The following is a 24,184-nucleotide window of genomic DNA, read 5'->3' as shown; positions in this document are numbered from 1 at the left end:
AAACTTCACAAGGTACGTGCGAGTGTCCACTTTCGCGATTTGGTAAGCTGTGTTCTGATTGGTCAATCTCAAAGGTTACCTGACGAGACCTCCCATAAGGTTTTGTTAGACTCAGTAGTGGAGAGTAACGAAAACTACCGAGGATCAGTTTACTTAGACTGAACGATCCATTTCCTTTGTCACGTGACCTGCATATGATATCCCTCGCCAGCTAGTGTTAGCTTAACGAGATCCCACGTTTTAACACTGTCAGATATGGCTGATAACGAATGCAACGTTGATATGACTTTATCCCTATAAGTCGACAGGAACAGATGTACCTTAAACAATATATGTGACATATATCTTTGAATTAAGTCTCTGTAGAATAGTGCCCCAGTTCCCAGTGTTTTGCAAAGGAGCGATTAGTGGGCTGTGTGGTTATAAAGAGAGCATTTGGTGGCCAAACGTGCGACAAGACAACTCTGTGAATTCGTCTCATGTTATCAACTCCAATATATGTCATATCTATCTTTCAATTCACTCTCTGTAGAACAGGCCCAATTCACCATATTTGGGAATGACCCATCAGTGGATTAGATGGCCATAAAGAGAGAATTGTGCCGCAAAACTCTGTGAATTGGTCTTATTATATCAACCACTGGTGTGTCTAGATTTTATTATAAACTGGGATTTACGACATTCATCCACCTTTTGACAATGTAGAATAGTCGGTTTTAGTTCATTCTGGGAAAAGCGTTTTCCTGCGTTTTCTCAAATTTGAGTAAAACCACTTACTCAAAACTCAGACGTAAGAGGTTGGGGACATCGGGGCCAGCCAGAACTGGCAGAAATATTATTGATGTCATTAGATCGTGACGTCATAGTAACTGATGACATCACATTGGTCTGTAAAACAAGGTGATGCAATGTTACTTGAGCGATGTCACCAACGGAGGCGAGTTTGTAAACAAGTGATGACATATCTGTTTCAGGCCATGTAAACTTGTATATATTGTTTGTTTGCTGTTTAATGCCGCGACAACCTGTTAATAATCGAGTCTGGACTTGGCATTCCAGTGATCAACAGCATGAGCATCGATCTACGCAGTTGGGATACCGTGCCGTGTGTAGCGAACCTGACAACCAGATCCCGTTAGTCGGCACCTACCACAAGAATGGTTTACTGAAGATCAGTCTTCGCGTGCTGTATTTGCATATCAAGTGCACTCACTCACTGAATGTTCCCAATATGGGTACAATGTGTGAAGTCCACTTCTGGTGTCTTCTACCGTGAAGACCCATCCTACCCCGGATCTTCACGGGTACCCTGTATATGCTACGTTCTGGAGCACGGGGTAGTTCAGATTGGACAGATGACAGAAGTCTAAATATAGGCATGATACCTATACATATTTTACGTGAACATTATCCGTTCTGTCATTGTGTTCTTGAACAAAAATACACATTACAACATGCACCCGATTGCAAGAAGAGGTCACCAGGCTCTCTCCAAACCTATATACCGCTTACACAGAGTCAGTCGCGGGTCTGGCTTGTGTCCAAGACTCTCCTGTTATTCGGAGTCTTAAATAGTTTATCTAGGTAGTACATACCCTTACATACAACATTGTTTGTTCACACTCACTGACCTACGGACTGTCGGCGAGTAGACGCATGTCATGCAAGGAAAAAATACAGTGAGAACCGTGAAGTAATGTAAGAAACTATAGGTTAAAGCGCTTTCACCTTTCGCTGACACAGCAGTTCTTACGTGGCCTTGGGCATTACGAAAGTACTCTCGGCTGCGACACATATGCAATGATACAGATGACAGCGACAGTGTGATCTGCAGAACGGTGTTCCCGTCAGATTGTCACTAGTGGGCGTTGTTTTCGTTACAGAAAACAAATGAAGGAATATCTTTTTGCTAAGAATCTCTCGACATGGGCATTCTTAAAATAAGTGCATTCAAAGTATAAATATGTATGTGCTTAATTGTCACATGTTACAGTTTGTGATTTTTAGTCCAAATGTGGTTAACTAATGTTGTTTTAGTAAACAAAAATAAAAAGCAAACAACTTCCCAGATCATTGTTTGGGGGTTTCCCATACGTCAGCTCCATTTGTATGCCTGAAGATGAGGAGAAGCTATGAGATGGAGGTTGATGGAATCCGCCATCTACGTCTGCCTCCCAACGCCCTAGCATTTGCATATCAGTGGTTGTGAGTGAGTGAGTGAGTTTAGTTTTACGCCAAACAATATTCCAGCTATATGGCGACGGTCTGTAAAAAATCGAGTCTGGACCAGACAATCCACTGATCAACAGCATGAGAATCGATCTACGAAGCTGGTATACGATGATGTGTGTCAGCCAAGTGAGCGAGTTTGACCACCCACTCCCATTACGACAAGCAGGGAATACTGAAGACGTGCGATATCTACATGCATATCACGTGCACTCACTCATTAAATGTTCCCCACATGGATACAATCTTTGAAGACCATTTCTGTAGTCCCTGCTGTGATACTGCTTTAATATTATTGCAAAACTCGGCGCAATACCATACTCACTCATTCACTCACTCACTCACTCATTATATGGGTGCGTGATTCAATTGCTGTAGCTTCTCGTTAAATACGATCAAACTGCAATCCGGACAAAGTGAATAGAGCATATGATTGACCATAGATAGAAGATAGAGTTTTCATTCTTTGGTCTTACTAAACATGATCCTGAATCCATTTGTCTTTGGACTGGAATATTACAGTTTTATATTTCCAGCTGCCCGTACTTCTCATCGTGGAGTCACTAATTCACCATTGACTAGTTATACTCGCATCTCCACCATTCGTGCCAGCATCATAAGTGACGGCATGCTTCTCCTCCACTGGATACTCCAACAGCGACATCGTTGATGCCGCGCCCTTTGTCGTCAAGGCGTATTTATTTCAAATCTTAAATATGTAAATCTTAAATGTGTAAATCTTAAAAATGTAAATCTGCCAACTATGGAAATTTAAATATGTAACTCTTACAAGTATGTAGGTCTAACAAATATGTAAAAGTTACAAATATGTAAAAGTTACAAATATGTAAAAGTTACAAATATGTAGGTCTAACAAATATGTAAAAGTTACAAATATGTAAATCTTACAAAGAGGGTCATAGACAGGTTACAGCGAATTATTAAGTTTTCAGCTAGATACATGTCAAAGATTCGTAGATCAGGGCGCATATCACTCTCTAGTCTGTCCTACAGACCCTGAAGCAAATATATTCAAGATAGCCCATGCATGTCTAGAAAATGTGCTAGTCTACATTCCCTTAGCTTCAGTCACAGGGGTCCATTTCATTATGTTACTTTTTAACTATTAACTTTTTTCAGTAAAATATGTTCATTTCAGAGACTAGTTGTTAGTCTAATCACTCTCAAAACCTTCCACGGGCTCTCTGTCCGCGATCTTCTCGAATTATCTTCAAGATGTATATCATCTCTCAACAATGAGGACTGTCCTTCAGCTTTCTGTCTGCTTCTGACGTGTCTGACGGAGCCTTGTCAGTTTGCAGTCCCCAGTTAAGGCGACTAAAACACAAGATTTCCATGTCTCTCTGCAAAGCTCACCTCTCCTGCTCTGCCTTTCACAAGGCTTTCAATATTGTGTGTATATATGTGCATGGAATTTCTTTTTTCATAGCACCAGTGAGCACCTGTCGGTGAATATTAGGCGTTAGTCTGTCTCATAATCCCTGATCCGCTGTATTTTGCCTATTGCCAAGCCTTCTCTGCAGTGCTAAAGCCTAGAATGAAGCAAGTCCAGATTTTCTCAGGTTCTGAATCTCTGGTCCCCCTGGTGCTCCTTCTCAATTAACGCGGATTTGTTTGCTACCATCAAATAATATATACTAAGAAACTAAGCATTAGTCAGTTAGGCGTTTATGGAATGAATTATCTTTAATATTGTCAATTGTTATCATACTTGCCTTAGAATGTTCGTTCTTCATGTCGAAGACCCGGGTTCGATTCCCTTCATGGGTACCATGTGTGAAGTCCATTCCGGTGTTCCACGACGTGATATTGCTGGAATACTGCTGAAGCGGCGTGAAAGCATTCTCATTCACTGTTAGTAATGTGATTGTCAAAACCGACGGAACGGTCGGCTTTCGCGTTGTCTGGTCTAGCATTGACCGCACTAGTAAACCGTCGTCATATTGTTCATATTGGATGGGGGCGGTGGGTTAGCCTAGTGGTTAAAGCGTTCGCTCTTCACGCCGAAGACCCGGGTTCGAGTCCCCACATGGGTATTATGTGTGAAGCTCATTTTCTGGTGTCCTTCGCCGTGATATTGCTGGAATATTGTTAAAAAGCGGCGTAAAACTAAACTCACTCACTCACTCATATTGGGTGCTCCAAAAACACAAATGAACTTCAATCCCTCCAGAATGTAAGAAGTGTAACCCACATAAAGACATTGTGGTATAAACTTTGGAAGAGTTTTTTGTTTTCATTTCAAATAATAATTTCACAAAATGATCACAAAGCGTAGAAATATTTTTATGAGTTGTAAAGGGTATTTTGGCATGAGATTGTCTAACATGATTCTATTTCCATAAGGGTTATAGTGTCATTTGAAGTGCCTGCATTGAGATAGTATTCATATTTTTTAAATAGCTTTGTAATCCAACATTCACGCTGAGAACTAACTGCAAAAATTAACTGATATCCGTGAGCTTCAACGCCCTAAGGAGTATACTGTAAGCAACTGAGTCCGTCAGTTTAGTTTTACACCGCTTTTAGGAGTATTCAATGCGTTTGGAGCTATTGTGGGGGACACCAGCAATGGCCGGGTTTCACACACTGAGCCTATGTGGGGAATCGAACCCGGGTCTTTAGTCTGACGAGCGAACGTTTAACCACTAGGCTAACCGATCGCCCCCGCAAGCAACAAAAATTTTAATATCTTTATTTAAACATATATGTCATATTCATGCATTACTAATTACCTTTTACTTCATAACAAATTATTCGGTTGTGACTCCCATATATGTGGTTTGTTAGACATTCATCGATGACAAACTGAAAACTATTTTCCAACGAATGTCTACATTAATTGAGCTCTCGGCTGTCTAAGGGACATGTGCACCATATTCACATGTCGAGAGTTAACACGCAATGCTCTATTCTGAGGTGTACAACAACCACATCGCTGTCAGACCTATTTATAGCTGTACGTAAACGTAGATCTGGCACTCGGGCAAAACCGGTATCGGCGATCACGCGCGGAGACCGTGATACAAATACCCGGCGCGGAGCATGCCGGGAGCGTTTCAGCCAATGACAGCGGAGCGTTGTGCTGTGACCGCCGTGAGCAAGAATCAGCTGAGTGCTGGCATGGTGATGTAAGAGAGGCTGAGAGAGGCTGTAGTTAAACTCATTCACCATCATTACATACAAATGACTCTGACGGGAAGTACGACTTTGTCACACAATGCTTTAGTAGGGATAGGCATGTTATTCACATCGCGCAAAAATGTCGTGTAATTAAATATGTCACAGGTCGTGATGTCGAGACCTTCGAGAAAAAATAATTCATGAATATGTAATGTAAACATGATCCTTGGCATAGCTTCTTGGGCATTGTAGCGGTAAGACATTTGATACAATTATCCTTAGCACGATTTACAGGTGGCAGCATTGTCCTTTACGGTTTCGTTTAGGTGCATTCTCTGCAAACCCATCTCAGCTCTCAGATCTGTCCGTAAGTCTTAATCCAAAAGCTTTTCAGCTGTTTTAGAGTTATTGCAACTAGCCAAACTGACATCTGATGAAATTTAACGGCGCTTTCTGCCATTAACAAACTTCTACTATGCATGTAATTTTGGCACTCAGCAAGAGGTTCAAAAGTCGGGGAGTCTAGACCGTAACCTTCACCGCATTTTTCACAATGAGTGAAAAAGTAGCTTTATAAAAATGATGAAACCGATGCATGTTATTATCGAACTGTGGATGTCAGAATCGGGACACTATGATATATATAAGCACATATGAACATCTGAATTGTTGGTTTGTTCACGAGACGGTAATTACTGCACGTGATCAGCTGATTTATTATGTTGACCGAGAAACGTTGAAGAGCTGGAACCCAGCCAAGGTTCGCTCACTGTGAAAGGCCGAGAACGAAGGCCAAGCATAAAGCCGGATATCTGATGTATTCGATCAGGGCTTCTGCACTGTTCAACCGCGGCCCCGATCGCGCTCAATACACTGTTAGCGAGATATACTGTCGAGCAGCAATCAGACTGTGACAGCCCGCTTGTCGTTGTCATCGACGACTTTAGCCGTGTCAATATTGACAATACACCATACATAGTTGGAATTCCACACGAACGCAATCGATCCGCCAAGCAGATGGATTTTAATGGCGCTTCAAATAATCTTACAGAAAAATTATTCTGAACAACAAAAGAATGTGCCAGATTTCCAGTTTAAGTATTGGCGTGTCAAAACACATTTTTTCAAGAACGTGTAAAATATGAAGGATTTTCATGCAAGGGATCAACCAAATTTACCTCATGCAGCACCCTGCTCGACAAATTAGGTTAATTAATCCACCACCCTCACCCCTGGCAATCGTTCAAGGCTCTATCCACTGGCTTGCTTCAGTGATTTACCTAATGCAATACCCACTGGTGATCTTCCCTGCCCTATCAAAAGGTATTCTCTGGGAATACCCAAAATGGTACCCTGACCTACCACAGTGTATCGCATTCAGATACATCACTGAACTCTTTACTATGGTATCCTGATCTATCATAAAGTTACCCCTGGCCAGTCATACTCATCCTGAAACAAATATACCACAGTTTAAGAAGAAAGTCTCAAGGCTCCTTTTTGTTATATTTTATGAATATGTTTATGAATGCAATTTATGTACAGTTCCGACACTAGATGTTAGGCAGTTCACAGCCATACATTCCTTGAAACAAACATATCCAAAAACCCGTGCAAGTCTAGATTATGTGGCAAGTCTAGATTATGTGGCAAGTCTAGATTATGTGGCACGTCTAGATTATGTGGCAAGTCTAGATTTCCAAAGTTTCAGAAAATGAAGACATTCTCAGGGATTTTTTTCTCTAAAATATGTTCATTTCAGAGACTAGGTGTTAGTTAGTTCTAGTTAGTTCACTAACCAACTGATATCCTCTGGGTTTATTCCTTACACTACAAATTGTGGAGACTGTGGGAGATACCTCCCCGATCTAGGGTACCATTACCTACAGCTAGTATACCGTTACGGATCTACGGTGATGTACCACTGCTATATTCTGAGAGGTACCTCACTACTCTACCCACCCCTCTACCGTTTCGTAATACCTCTCCGATCTACCCACAACGCTACCAATCTACCAACTCAGTTTTGGAATACCTAGTCTTGCTCTGAGGTTGAACTGAAGGCTGAGCCCATTGATGTATGGTAATTCTGTCCGTGGATGACCCATGTCACCGTATCCCAGTTGCGTAGATCGATGTTCATGCTGTTGATCACTGGATCCACTGGTCTAGTCTCGAATATTTACAGACCGCCGCTATATAGCTCTATAGTGCGCGGCGCCGTAAAACTATACTCACTCACTATCCTGTAAAGGGGCCAGTCTGGATAATCAGACACTACGCCGGTCTGAGAGATAGTAATACGTTTAAGAAATTATCATTTTAACTATTAGTTATTATTTTAGAGAGTGGCCCACTTTAGCCTTCACGTGTCATCTTTTTCGCAAGTCTAAAGCACTGTCTCAGTATGTAATTAATGCTAATCGGTTGGTCATAATGAGTTGACCCATGAGGGTCCGAGGTAGACCAGGGCATCAACAACCCATGCTTGCCAAAAAATGGCGACTATGATTGTCGTAAGAGGCGACTAACGGGATCGGGTGGTCTGGCTCGCTGACTTGGTTGACACGTCATCGGTTCCAAATTGCTCAAATCAATGCTCATGCTGTTGATCACTGGATTGTTTGGTCCAGACTCGATTATTTACAGACTATCGCCATATAGCTGGAATATTGCTGACTACGGCGTAAAACTAAACTCACCCACTCACTCATAATGAGCCGTCCTTTCAAATTATGCTGAAACAAAATATATCTTCGCCAGTTTATTTCTTTTCAATGGATATTCTTCACGACGACTTTACCTGAGATTAGTGAAATAATTATTTAAAAGAAAACCATTCCAAAACTATCTGATGATAGCATAGATGATATTTTTCATTATTACTATTTCTTTAAACTACATACCCAGTTTTCACATGACTGTATCTACGGAAACTGAAAGTCAGTACTCAGGGAACCCATATGACAGTTACGCTAGGGTAACGTTCGAGTAACTCCCCATGGAGAGTGGAGCCCAGGATGTGATCCTACTTATACTGCATTTAAAGTACTGGGAATATTTCTGTCATCAAAATGAAGCGTCAAAATGACAAAACGAAGTCTTTAAATTGAAACTGGTACACATCGCTGCATTCCCGAAACGTAACAGAGCGTGCAGACAATGGAATGACGTGACAAATGTAATTTGAAGCCGGGTAAAGAACGTATGAAGTCTTTAAATCCAGTCCACTGTCTGACTCAGACCGTCTAAAGCGTCCATACAATCCTTGTACAGTGTACACACACTTGAAACAAACAAATAGAAGAGCTTTTGCCATATAGACTGACTAAAAATACAAATTGATTTTCACCTTGTGAGGTTACAAATGGTGTTAAAGCATGAAGGTCAAATAAGATGCGGAGTGTGCGACGATATTATTTCCTTGTTTGCCATCCGTTGATGTTTTAATTCCATGTTATATCCCTGCTTTATGTATCGGTTGATATAAACAGTTTCATTACGTGTGCCACAACAGCCGGATATATAGGAGGTATGCAGCGTCCCTGGAAACCAGACTCGACATAACCGTATGCATGCTGCGCATGGTCACGTGTAATTTTACAGAATCAGCATTCCATTTGAAAGATGCTGATCTTGTCAGGCAGTCACAGTCATTATAATCATGGCCAAGAGTTAAATGCATCGGGAATGAGTGATTACGGTTTGATGCCGATGGGACACCAGAAATTAGCTTCACACATTCTGTGGGAATCGAACCCGTGTCTTCAGCGTGACGAAGATGTTGTCAATGAACATGCGGTGAGCAGGTGTCAGTCGGCATTGGTCAAAAAACCGACCATGCAAATGTTATTTTAAAGATATTCCATATGGACACTGGAGTCACTGTGAGTGAGTGAGTGTGGTTTTACGCCGCTTTTAGCAATATTCAAGCAACATCACGGCGGGCACACCGGAAATGGGCTTCACACATGGTACCCATGTTGGGAAACGAACCCGGGTCTTCGGGGTGACAAGCGAACAATTTAACCACTTGGCCACCCCCAACGCCCCCTGGATCACCGAAGAACGGTGTTACAATTCAACGCTGCGCTCGGCATTTACCCGATAAACGGCCAGATTTAAAAAAAAATACAGCCAAAAATGACATATGGAGGCTTTAGTGGAGGCTTGATCAGCACTACAGCCATGTGAATCATTGCTGTCTCTCTATATTACACTGCCTTTGAATTTGTACAGCTGGTCTATTGTTGTTTGTTGGTTTCACACCGAGTCTGTAACCAACAAATTGACGGAGACACACACACACACGCGCGCGAGAGAGAGACACAGAGAGAGAGAGAGACACACACACAGAGTGAGAGAGGGAGAGAGATGAGACAGAGAGACAGAGACAAAGATAGAGAGAGGCAGAGACACACATAGTTGAGAGTCGGGGAGCGACAGAATTAGAGACGAGACACTGAGAGAGAGACAGTCAGAGAGAGAAATGCAAACACACTGAGAGAGAGAGAGAGAAAGAGAGATAGACACACACGCTCGCGCTGGTATGGGACAATAGTTGTGTTTCAGTGTTTCGGGTGTGTAACGTTTTGTTAGTGATCTCAAAGGTACACCACAGCCATAAGATAATATGATAATAAGAAAGTACCCTTCAAAATCTAATGTAGTGAATGTCTAATGTCACGTTGGATTTACAAGGCCTTGTGCTTATCTCCCCGAGCCTGCCATTGACCTACTTAGTAAACTCGTGACTTAAGTAAACAAACGCCAGCTAATACTTCCACAAACATGGGATAGTGGCGGCAAACTGCACATCGACATTCCTGACACGGCTTGGGGGACTAATTCATCATTGGACTGGCGTTAAGTGATTCAGGCTAGCACTCTTGTCAATAGGGATTTCGGCCTCGCAAACGTCCCATGTACCGAATCAGGTTCGGCTCAACGGAAAAGGTGGTCGCATACCTCGAATCGGTGATCACATTGGGTGCAAATCTTGCTTGCAACTTGGCTGGTAGACTAGCGGTTAGTCTGGGAATATATAAAGGGTTGATAGTAACAGATAAGTCCAGTAAAATTGGAAAGGAGCTCTGGTGATATTTGAGGAAATCTAGACTTGCCTCATTAAAGGCGTTAGTGTTGCAGGGAGGGCTAGGCAGTTGGAAAAAATATGGTTCAGGGACTGTGAGGCAGACTGTAATTGACTGGCTGAGTTTACCCGATGCTCACACTATTAACCATTGGTTTGTAGCCTAGTGGACAGACTGCTCTCCCATATTTGGAAATCCATATATATTGTTTCCTCCGATGATGTATGATGTCATTGAAAGCAAATATTCTAACCACACACTCCCTTTATTATCTTTAACAAGATATTCGAAAGATATATTTATTTTCAGAAGTACACATTTCTATACTCGTTCAAAATTTTTGGGCATTGTTTTCGTATTTGGTGGATACTTTTGTGTGTGCATATATGTATTTATGTGAGCATTTATGTATTATACGAACTTTTCAACATATAACTCGTAAATATGATAACAGGGCTGTAAAGGGACACGCGTTATATCACAAAATCGATAATAAACCATATTTATGTTCTATGTATCACAGAAATACGAAACCAGTCCTCATAACTTCATTTATGATCAAGCACCGAAGGGACCGTATTCATAAACCGTATCCATATCCATTCGATATTGATGTATTTCCTTTGTATAGCTTTTAGATATTGAACGCACACACCTGTGTTGGAAACAAACGCGCACCACCAGCAGATAACTCTTATTACAGCTTCAGAAGGGTCGTGCTGTGACGTAACGTGACAAACCCCTAAATCCGCATTACCCATATGACATATTCGATTCCCACAACGAAACCTCATTCCTAAAGAAACACATGATGAAAGTTTATCAGCTAAAATAATTTTCGCTCAGTCGCATCCACATATCAAGAGGATGTAATTTTTAAAGGATTTAGTCTGCTCATTGGAAGCGCAGTTGAAATGAAGTCTGAATACGTACCGTATCGGGCCTCATACGTACTTTAGTCCGCTATTAAGACGCCCAAATGGGAATACGGGAGTACCTTGGATTCTGTGGTCGTGGGTTCGAATCTCAGATTTGTTTTCAACATACATGGTTTGTCTGCACTACACCAGTGACTGAAGTTTCACTAAGTTTGTAAATGTCCAAGACTTGTACTATTTCTGACTTTCCTCTCACACCCAGCTGTCAATGTATCACATTTACTGTGATTTACTGTAAACATTACATAGCGATAGGAGACGGTAACTTTAAAACAGCTATATATTTAACAGAAGCCACCAATATCGAATTTACAATGTCGGAGAAAGGCAGCATCTCTATAAATCGAGTTCTGTCGCCCGACATCTATATGTCAGCCAGAGCGAAGAAATCTTTTAAAAAATGTCTTTCATGGGATTATGTTAAAGGTAGAGCATTTTGATTTGAGACCGCAGATTGTATGCCAAACCAAAACAAATCAAAGAACGCCCACACCATGAACACCGTGTGCTGCAATACTCACAATTACGGCGAGTGAATGTGTTCTACAAACTAACTGTTGTCATGTATTAAATTTTAAGGTCTTCCTAGATACGACACACCTATCTAAAGCAATGTCCACACCGGACACAACGAACCAGTGTTAACAGTGATAAATAAATTTAAAAAGAAAGAATGTTTCGAATCCGGCATGAAGACGTCCCCTATCGATGTTATGAGTCAGTTATGAATCAAAGGTGATGTGTAATGAGACAAACACTTGAGGTTTGACCTCACTCTGTGGACGAGACAGGTACTGATAGCGGCCAGTCACCAACGTGTTACTCCGGTCCTGGTCAAAATGGGGGTCACTATGATCACAGGTGACAGTTACACCAGATACACAGCTACGGAATCGTGTCTGATAGATCATGTTATCTATATATTAACGATATGATAAAAAAAATAGATACCCTTTGTTTGTCCATGATAAAAACTCGCATACTACTCAACAGAGGTTAAGAAAACCAATCATTCCATTTCGCTATGGTTGCCTTTTATGACATTTAAGTACAAAGTTACTGTTAGGGTACAGGTTAACTACAGAAAAATGACAGAATCAGCCTTCTTAAAATTAAGCGTTTCCTCGAGGATTAGAAGGAAGGGAAAATGCGTCTTGAACTGACATTTAGAATGTTCGTTAAATAAACGCGATCTGCTCCCAGGTAGCCCAAAGTCCATGGTCAACTGTCCACCATATGTCGTTTCTGTGTATAAATCCCATGACCGAACCCAGCGGCCAGTCGTTTCCACGAGCTATGTAAGCAGTCAGAAGGCCGGCTTACATGATCATCACTCGGGTGACGGAGCTCAGTAACACGTGAAATGACCTAGATGTTCAATATGGAACACAGCCTGTAACTCAGTAACATGTGAAATGACCTAGATGTTCAATATGGAACACGGCCCGTAACTCAGTAACATGTGAAATGACCTAGATGTTCAATATGGAACACAGCCCGTAACTCAGTAACATGTGAAATGACCTAGATGTTCAATATGGAACACGGCCCTTAACTCAGTAACATGTGAAATGACCTAGATGTTCAATATGGAACACGGCCCTTAACTCAGTTACACGTGAAATGACCTAGATGTTCAATATGGAACACAGCCTGTAACTCAGTAACATGTGAAATGACCTAGATGTTCAATATAGAAGACAGTCTGTAACTAAGTAACATGTGAAATGACCTAGATGTTCAATATGGAACACGGCCCGTAACTCAGTAACATGTGAAATGACCTAGATGTTCAATATAGAAGACAGTCTGTAACTAAGTAACATGTGAAATGACCTAGATGTTCAATATGGAACACGGCCCGTAACTCAGTAACATGTGAAATGACCTAGATGTTCAATATGGAACACGACCCGTAACTCAGTAACATGTGAAATGACCTAGATGTTCAATATGGAACACAGCCTGTAACTCAGTAACATGTGAAATGACCTAGATGTTCAATATGGAACACAGCCTGTAACTCAGTAACACGTGAAATGACCTAGATGTTCAATATGGAACACGGCCCGTAACTCAGTAACATGTGAAATGACCTAGATGTTCAATACGGAACACGGCCCGTAACTCAGTAACACGTGAAATGACCTAGATGTTCAATATGGAACACAGCCTGTAACTAAGTAACATGTGAAATGACCTAGATTTTCAATATGGAACACGGCCCGTAACTCAGTAACATGTGAAATGACCTAGATGTTCAATATGGATCACAGCCTGTAACTCAGTTACATGTGAAATGACCTAGATGTTCAATATGGAACACAGCCTGTAACTCAGTAACACGTGAAATGACCTAGATGTTTAATATGGAACACAGCCTGTAACTCAGTAACATGTGGACAGACCTCGCTCATGTTGAAGTGACACGTAAGGCGACTGGACCGAGCAATTTGGAGCACGACATACCTCACATTACATGTATACATAAAGAAAAAAGTATTGTAACACTCGATTTCCAACATAGCAGTCATGTGTAAACGTGTGGTTATTTCGCGCATGAAAGACCAGACAAACTCTTTTCAGTGAACCGTATATTTTTCAATGAATCTGCATAACAAGTGATTTTTTTTCAAATTGAGACATTTAATGCATTTTATCTCCGTAACAAAACAAGGCTATTTTTCACAAATTTTGCTACGTAATGAACTATGGCTGTAGCGGAAATGCTAACTGGGATTTCAAACTGAAAATTGTCTCTAATCTAAGGATAATCGTCACAGTTCCTGCACAGTCAATATCTTGTGTATCCCCCAGTGGCAGCAATCACTGCGTTCCTCCTTCTCCTCATACCCTGAATCAGACGTTGGATATGACGTTGCGGTAAACGTCGCTAATCTTCGTGCAGCGAGTGTTCCAACTATGCCAGATTTTGAACCGACGGTACCCGTTCACGTATTCTGCGGCCAAGAATGCTTGATGGGGTTCATATCAGGGCTACGAGCGGGCCTAGGAAGGGTAGTGATGGCACTTCGTCTCAAAGAGTCAATGACAGCTCGAGATCTGTGTGGCCGGGCATTATCATCCATGTAAACTGGTCTTGTCTGGATCGGGAGATTGTCAAAATGTGAAACAACAACCCCGTCCAAGATCTCCTGTTGATACCGATGCCCGGTAAAGTTTCTCGCTACTGTCTGTAGTTCCAGTTTACAGTCAAGAGACACGCACCCCAACACCATTATGGATCCACCCCCAAATGGCACAGCTTCCTGGATGTTCCTTTGAGCATATGCTGTCCTTGGCTGTCTCCGAACCCTTAACCGACCATCAGTGACGTGCAAAAGAAGGCGGGTCGCGTCAGTCCAATGGAACCGTCTCCATGACGCCAAGTTCCAATTCAGACGATCGCGACTCCAAGCCAAACGAGCTGCCTTATGTTCAGGCGTTAACAAAGGTCACTTGATGGGTCGTCATGCCCGGTATCCAGCTGCTTTGAGACGATTGCGAACTGTCTTGGTGGATATGGTTCGATTTGGTAACCAATCATGTTAAGTACTTGAATGGGGATCCCCTTACGTACCTTAAAAGGGCCGCATCTTCTCTTCTGAGTGTGCAGTGGGGTCGTCCTGTACGTTTCAGGTCTTTGACGTCATTCGTTTGTTGATGCTCCTTCACCATGCGACTTACAGTGCTAAAATGGTGTCGAATTCTTCGTGCAATTTCACGGTATGACAGGCCTGCATCCCTCATTCCAATAATCTGCCATCGTATGGCTTCGGATACTTGCCGTGGTCCCATTATATGCACAAACGTATCGATAGCTCAGTAAAACCATACAATGTTTCTTTGCAATGTGGTTTGACACTCAAATCAACTTGTATTCTGCTTATATCGTGCGTCTTAAGATACTGAAATGCTTTGCATGAGCGGGTACCTTGCTTCATGTGCATCTCATGCTCGCGCAATAAGCATTGAGACAGTGTTATTTGTGTATGATGCTCCATAAATGCCATATTTACCATTTTATTCAACAGAAAGTGTATGGCTTTATTTGAAGTACTTTCATAACTACATATTTTCGGTGTTGTAATACTTTTTTCTTTATGTATATATATACTCTTCAGAAAATGTAGGGGAACTTCATCTTTTTATTTACGATATAAAATGTTTAGGAGATTTATCGGAGTCAATCAACGTTGAAATGACATTATTGAATGTTTTGAGAGTGCATCACTATTTGCACTTCCTCACAACTATAGTTATTTGGAATGTAGTCGCTTTTGAAAGATGGTTGATGTATGGCATGTAATTTGCATGTATGCCATTTTCATTTGAAAACACACGACTAGAAACAAACTTTAACAAATACATGATGCAAGATGAGTGTCAAAATTAATGTTCTAAGTGATTTCTCGGCCTTCTTAAAAACGTCAAAATCAAGAATAGGACCCCATGCACGTGTATGGGGCTACTGCGTTGTGCACCTGCATATCATGCATTGTGTTTAGAGGTGGTAATAGAGGGAAATGGTGGTGCGTTGATGTCTGTCCTTAAAACGTTTGTTAACGTTTACACTTCCTATCGAAATTGAAAGTTCTGGTTCCCCTACTTTTTTAAAGAGTATATGATGACCCGTCAAGGTATCATACTTTTATACTTGACTCAGTAGCAGGTAAAATGGCGGTGGGGTTCACTAGCGATTAAAGCGTTCGCTCGTCACGCCGAGGTCCGGGTTCGATTCCCCGTTGTCATATTGCTGAAATAACATGACGTAGCTCAGTAATATGAAAAATGACATTTCTCTGTAACATAATTTTATTAATTGACGTATCTCAGTAAAGTATAAAATGACTTTTCTCTGTAACATAATTTTATTAATTGACGTATCTCAGTAAAGTATAAAATGACGTTTCTCTGTAACACTTAAGTTGACGTATCTCAGTAAAGTGACAAAATAGCGAAGCCCAGAGACATGTAAGATGGTGTAGGTTGAGAGATCATTGTCAGAGACCGGTGCATTTTGTAAGTCCCACCAAACCCTAAACAGTACCCGTTGTCTGACTGTATAAATCCGTTTAGCCGCCTCGCATTTGATTGGACGGCCATAGGTCGCTCAAAGGTTACCTGACGCGATCCCCTACTAGGTTTTCTAGACCCAGTGTAGGAGTGTAACGAATAACATTGGTGCTATGTTTCCTTCGACTGCAGAACACCAAAAGCCAATACTTACGTCATGGGGAACTGAAGGTTCGTTTTGTCACGGGTCCGAATGCCCGATGGGGCTCGATCTAACAAGAGTACTCTAACCTGTTCTTTACTGAGAAAGAGTAAACTCAAGTATAACATGGGTTGCATACATATGACTACTTTCTAAATGGCATTGTTTATTCATAACCTCACGCAGCGTATGGCATATTGCATGCTGATACAGATCTTCTACCGTTACATTCGAATACATGCAGACAATAGCCGGCACGACTGAATTGCTGAAAAATATTTATTTATAATTTCTGATGACTACAGTCTATTATATTCGCTAATTGGAGAAACAGCTGGCGAAACACCTGCCGCATTTTCGCGCTTACGATTACCAAATCAGCAATCTATTTGCTTCAGTAATTGTAATAGTCAACTGAGCATATGCGATTAAAATACAGGCATTATATTTATGGGGTTTAAGGTTTGTTCTGCAAGGTTTTGTAGGTGTCAGCGCAACCAGCTGCTTATTAGCGGTATACTGTCGTCAGCTAATACAATTGACGTGATCGAGTACAGGGGGAACTGCACGGCGCTTTACTGGAGTATTATAGTTATTCAGCTGCAATGGAATATAAATTAAATCAGGGGTTACACATACCTCTGACACCTTTCTGGGAAATCTACCAACGTTTGTGGTCACGAATGTCACTATGCGTGTGACACTAAAAGGCGAAGTTGCAATCGCTTTGAGCATAACCGGCACAATCTCTGAACTTTGAGATGCTCATTCTTGTCAGGATCTGCTGAACGATGGTTTGGATCCCATATTTTCATATATGATAAGGAATGCTTTATCAGCTGCACCAGTTAGATGACCAAAGTCCTTGTCTCATTAAATCAGATATTTCATGAAAAGAGACATACGATAACGTTGCGTGAAGATCTGGTCATTGACAGATCGCATTATATGGATGGGGTCTCGTGTGCAGGTTGAGTAAAGCATTGACACCGGCATATAGGACTTCCGTACCTCGAAACCAGTGCCGAACGTGAAACGTTACAGGTAGATACCATATACAGCCATTTCCGAACTTGATGGTACCTACACCCAAAACACGGCACCATCCACGTCATGTGTTTGATGTGTGAAACTGAGACTTTTCCGTGTCGAATTGACATTAAAATGAAGCTGAATCGTTTCAGAATACCGAATACAGGTTAGTGTTCACCTAACACCGAAGCGGCAGTAGAGTAGCCTTCGGGGCAAAGCCTTCGGGTCACACCTAAGACCCGGGTTCGATGTCTCATATAAGTGCAATATGTGAAGCCAATTTCTGGTGTTCCAAGTCGAAATATTGCTTAAAGGAGGTGTACAACTATGTTCACTCACTCACTCACTATGTCGAAGCTGTCATGTGCTCGCAGAGGATGTAGTTGTGAATGCATCTTCTATGGTTTTCTTTCCACAACGCCGAGTTATACTTGTACTTGAAAGACGTTCGAACTGTTCCAACATCCATCCATTCACGGTACATCTAATATACTATCGGTGTATAGATGTAAACAAGTCACATCGAAAGTCAAGTTTACTGTCACTGTGAGCACTGCAGTGCCGTTTGGAGCGACTTTATCCCACATGTGGTGGGTTGTGATGCCGGAATGCTCGAATCGGTCAAGTGCGGAATTCATACGTGTCGAGCTATTACGATTGCCACGTGTCCGATGACTAACGACCAGACAGGCAACGGATGAGCATCCCGTGCGTGCATCCTGTCACACGAGCATGTGAAACACATGTTTAACGTTTCTAAACGTACTCTCTGAGGTAGTATAATTTCAGTTAATTGTTCCAAAGACCAATATATACTTAAGAACAATATCCCTGATTATAACTGAAATTTTCCAGTCTTAAATGCCCGGTCTTGTATGAGCGCAGTTGCTTCTACACTCTAGCATGGATTATTATGGGACAGTGTCGTAATTTTGACTGCTTAACTATCCTTACAGTAGAATTCGGGGTGTTCTATGCGGTTCTGTGTTAATAACAATAAGGGTTAATGGCAAATTGGCTGTAGAAACCACGAATAGGTTGTTTAGAATGGAGGAACCCAGGTTTACCATATTAACGGCACCTTCTATGTTGCATATGGACCTTGACACAAAGATATCAAATAAAGCCCATAAAAGCCTAGAATGTGAGGCAAGTGTGGAACAAAGGGTACCGGCTCATTTTCATAATATTCTATGTTCATGATGTATGGACACTTTTCCATACATGTATGTTTATTTCAGGACAAGTTGTTAGTCGAATGGAGGAGTTATCAGGAGAGTGTTAAAATGTTGGATAAAGCAGACACCATATACCGGTATATGCTCTCTGGATAAAGTGAGACTATTAGGATGTTCAACCGTTTTTAAAGCCTTTATGTTGTGTGTAGTCTTTATCAATGCCACAACAAAATGCTTAAAAAGGTTATAGTCTTTACCAGATTATGATCAGATTCACTCATATATGTAAAACAACAGTTGTATACTGTTCGTTGATTTCATCAGCCTGTCGTTAATTAACAACAAGCACAATTTAGTGATCATTTGGTTTGGTGAGTTTTAAGAATATGGTAACTATCGTAACAACTCCAAAGTGTTATTAAAGACATAGATTTTGTTTAATTATTTGTAAAACGTTATTTGCCAGGCCTTAATCTCTAAAGGATATATTTAATTTACATATTAAGCTCTGTATGTGAATGTAAACGTGTGTTGTAAAGTGCGCGTTGTGGGTACGCGCTTATGTAGGTTATGGTTTACACGTTACAATCTCAATATGGTGGTAAACATGTGTACAGTAATAATGACAGTCATGTTTACCTTTGATCATGATGTCACCAGTTACTCACAAACCTACACCCGAGCGTGAGTCAGTGATAAATTGGTGGGTATTAATCACAGAAGTCCTACCCCTAAATGACCTCGACCCTCTGCAATGTCGTATCAGTGTGTGCGGTGGAGGCCAACGCGGGTCAAGAGACAGCCATGGCTGATATCTCTATCTGCCCCACGCCGAGATTCAGGCGCACATGTCAGTATACATTACTGTACACGATGGAGGATATCAGTTTCAATTGAAATGAATGCCAGAAATGGGTCGAATTTGTTTCTAATACGTTTATTACACAGTCCACATAACCGGGTTGTTTTCAGACTGGGTGAACCGTGAACAGTCGTTGTTTCGACTTTCTCGAACTGTATGTCTGCTGTTCGAGACAAGCGGGATGAAATAGTATTCAGTCGGGGCTATAATACCAGCTGGCACACACATGCTATCGAATTAAACATTGAGTATGTCGACTTAAATGCGCAAACCACTTAACTCCTAAATCGTATTGTGGGTTGAGTATTCTTGACAACTGTTTAATGCAACATTCCCTCGCACACTTTGTGGTCTCGTTAATATTGGTGAAATAATGAACAATGGTTCTAGTGGCTTAAAGTCTCTTGTCATCATGAATTCCAAACTTCAAATCTGAGTGGACTGGCAGTAGTGTTATTGTGTCTGGGTGAACGTATGCGTGTGTGTATGCTCGCTCGTGTTTGGGACCGTATGAGTGTGAATTTGTGCGCGTGTGTGTGCTCGCCTACCACTAAATTGTCACATTGTTTTGTTGGTCGACTTTTCTTAACTACGGTGTAATACAGCTTTCACACACTTGCTGTGCGTGTGTGCGTGCGTGCGTGCGTGCGTGCGTGCGTGTTTGTGTGTGTGTGTGTGTGTGTGTGTGTGTGTGGTGTTGAGGTTGTTACGGGATCGTTGTGAAACCAACACACAACAGAGAAATTAACACGTGTATTGTAAAATTAAAAAATCACTACTGGTGACTCTCAGCGTATCTTACAGTGTTGTACAAGATGAAACATCTTTACAAATCCAAAAGCAGTGTAATATAAGGGCGGTTAGGGTAATAGAGACACTGATGATTCGCCAGGTTACAGTACTGATCATACTTAACTGGCCCAGATTTAGAGTCCAGGGGAAAGTAATGTGAAATGTGATGACAGACAGACAGACAGACACAGAGAGAGACAGGCAGAGACAGAGACAGAGACAGGGAGTGAGAGAGAGAGCAAAATCACGGCGAGAGAGGCCAGAAATGGGCTTCGCATTTAGAAGCCATGTGGGGGATATATAGACCCTCCGCGTATGTCTTGAGCTTGACTAGGCTACCCAACAGCCCCCGTGTTTTAGTGTAGTTTTACGCCGCCTACCGCCCCGGAACGAACAGATAGCGGTATCCTTGTAATTGAACTTTGACATAACCAACACTCACACCCACACTCCCACACTCCCACACACCCACACACCCACACACACCCACACCCACACGCACACGCACACGCACACGCACACGCACACACACACACACACACACATATATTCCATTAAGCTACTCCGCCGCCCCGCCCCTCAAAGAGCAATTCTGGTCACATAAAAGTTTCGAAGCAACGGCATGTATACGAAATGAAATACTGCGTTTACACTGAAGAAAACAAAGTTTAAGGCAGATTCTGAATTAATTATTGATCATGATGGCATTCATGTCTTCCTCATCAGATAAAGACGACATTAACATTTCAGTCAACAAAATTTGACACTTAATTATTTCTTCTTGTACCAAGAACATGACCTACGAGGAGCTGATGACGTCACGGTGTCCGCGGGGTACACCAGTTGATGGATCGTCATCTTCAAATACCACGCCTCGTGACTTATGTTATTTCAGCTTGGATATACGCCGATACCGTACAACATGTCGTAATAAACCTATAACGTTAAATCTGTATAGCTGGGACACTATCGGGATATCCCCCTCTTTGGAATCGTCCATGCTGATTGTAAAATTGCTGGATTATTGAATTGATCTGTCGATGGAACGACAGTTACCGCGAATCTGCCCATTATGGATGTAAAATGTCTCCAACTTACACCGTGTCATGATTTATATTTCCCTATTATTTGTCAATTTTACATGTTCACAGTGACAACTGAATAAACCGCGACAAAACTAAGGCATCATCAGAATGAGTAGAAACAACGCAATCACAACAGCGTCAACGGTGTATTGGACATGGTCTCTTTATTAGCACGAGTATCTCTCTCTGTCTCGCTATATCTCTCTCTCTCTCTCTCTGTGTTTTGCGGGAATTTTTGTCTCCGTATACGTCTTCATGTGTGTCTTGTGTATGAGTACGTGTGTACATGTGTGTATGTGTAGACGTGGTGTGTATCTTAGTGCCTGTTTGTCTTTGTGTGTCTATGCGCTTGTTGTGGATGTCTGTGAGAACATGGTCTGTGTATGAGTGCAAATATGAGTGTGCGTGGTGTAAGTGTGTCTTCCTGTGTGTGGACATAGTACATGTATGTGTTGTGTGTTGTATGTATTTGAGTGGTGTGTACGTCATGTATATATGTGTCTGTGTGTGCCTTGCCTGTGTGAATATATGTGTGTACGTATGTGTGGTGTATGTTTGCCTTTTTGTGACTGTATCTTACTACCTTACTACGTTTCTTTTTGCTTGTGTCTGTTTGTTTCTTTGTGTCTGTCAGTGTGTCTTTGTGTGTTGTCTTTCAATGATTGTGGGTATTTATGTTTTCGTGTGTACCGTGTGTCTGTGACAACGTTTCTTACGTATATCTATGCTATTTGATCATTGCTTGTGTCTGTGTGCTTCTGCATGTGTGTGTGGATATGTGCATATGTGTCTGCATGTGTGTACATGTATGTGTATGTAGCTTTCATGTGATGTCTGGTTCTGTGTGTCTGTGTCTGTTTGTGTATGTGACAATTGGTGTTGTCATTTCGTCATAACTGTCGGGAAAAGTGCTCTCACTGTAGTAGAATCTGTCGGTATTCTTTGAATGCAGGCTTGAATATAGAGGAAGCTATTTACTTCACGAATCATTACCAGCTGAGGATGTAAAACGTGTTCATATATGTTGAAATGCCGATGAAAGTACTGGACGCAGTTTGTTTACACACCTGTGTCATGTTATACCCGAAAGTTGCAGGTACATTGACCCGTCACGTGGTACATTATACTTTAAAGCCATGTTGGTCACCGATAGTCTGGGATATATGCTGAGTTAGTGCCCCTATCATGTATAAAAACAGTTGTTGATCAATAGCAGTCACGAGATTCTGTGACGTCAGCAATAAGAAGGATCTTCTGTGATCAGTCAGTGGAGCGTGGAGTCCACACAATAAGGAAGGTCGGAGAGGGAAGAAAAAGACAGGCACGTGTAGTTCTGCTGAATGTGTCAACACTGGTTTCGCCAAGGGCACATACAGCATTTTCTCACTATGAATGTAGTATTTGTACCAGGTTTGTGACTGCGGTGACTGGTGGGTGTACCGTATAATGTGCTGTGTGTTTTCAATCAAATGTCGTTGATGTGTTCACTAAAACGTACAAACGGCTGAACTCTTCTTACGCTGAAATAACAGTTATTGACAGTTAACAGTTGACCTGACAGTTACAGAAATGAATCTGTCAAATGGAGGTGTGTGTTGCTTTCTCATAAATACTTGATTGATTTGCGCGTATCGTCAGATATTCATGTGTGTAACTGTGTTTATGTGAACGCGCGTGTTCAGGATGTGACTCTCTATCTCTCCTTCATCCGTACAGTGGGGCTGAAGGTGTATGTCTCTTAGTATCTATGACACTCACAGTGGGGCTGAAGGTATATTTATCTCAGTATCTGAAGCCCTCACAGTGGGGCTGAAGGTATGTGTATCTTAGTATCTGTGTCACTCACAGTGGGGCTGAAGGTATGTGTATCTTAGTGTCTGTGCCACTCACCGTGGGGCTGAAGGTATATGTATCTTAGTGTCTGTGCCACTCACAGTGGGGCTGAAGGTATATGTATCTTAGTGTCTGTGCCACTCACAGTGGGGCTAAGGTTTGTGTATCTTAGTGTCTGTGCCACTCACAGTGGGGCTGAAGGTATGTGTATCTTAGTGTCTGTGCCACTCACAGTGGGGCTGAAGGTATGTGTATCTTAGTGTCTGTGCCACTCACAGTGGGGCTGAAGGTATATGTGTTTTAGTATCTGTGCCACACCCAGTGGGGCTGAAGGTATGTGTATCTTAGTATCTGTAGCACTCACAGTGGGGCTGAAGGTGTATGTCTTTTAGTATCTATAGCACTCACAGTGGGGCTGAAGGTGTATGTCTCTTAGTATCTATAGCCCTCACAGTGGGGCTGAAGGTGTATGTCTCTTAGTATCTATAGCCCTCACAGTGGGGCTGAAGGTGTATGTCTCTTAGTATCTATAGCACTTACAGTGGGGCTGAAGGTGTATGTCTCTTACTATCTATAGCCCTGTGCAACACACAGTGGGGCTAAAGGCAAATGTATCTTAGTATCTGTGCCACTCACAGTGAGGCTGAGGGTATATGTGTTTTAGTATCTGTGCCACACCCAGTGGGGCTGAAGGTATATTTATCTCAGTATCTGAAGCCCTCACAGTGGGGCTGAAGGTATGTGTATCTTAGTATCTGTGCCACTCACAGTGGGGCTGAA

At 41.8% G+C, this 24,184-nt stretch overlaps 1 protein-coding gene across 1 annotated transcript in view; it reads left to right on the top strand.

Annotated features, from left to right (window-relative positions):
- The window catches only part of LOC137294724 (atlastin-2-like), a 214,813-nt gene that overhangs the window by 189,297 nt on the left and 1,332 nt on the right, over nt 1–24,184 (top strand). The window lies entirely within an intron of this gene.

Source organism: Haliotis asinina, chromosome 8 (genome assembly GCF_037392515.1).
Source record: "Haliotis asinina isolate JCU_RB_2024 chromosome 8, JCU_Hal_asi_v2, whole genome shotgun sequence".
Taxonomy (NCBI): Eukaryota; Metazoa; Mollusca; class Gastropoda; order Lepetellida; family Haliotidae; genus Haliotis; species Haliotis asinina.
Note: the sequence above shows the minus strand (reverse complement) of the source record. Positions and strands in the feature narration are given on the sequence as shown.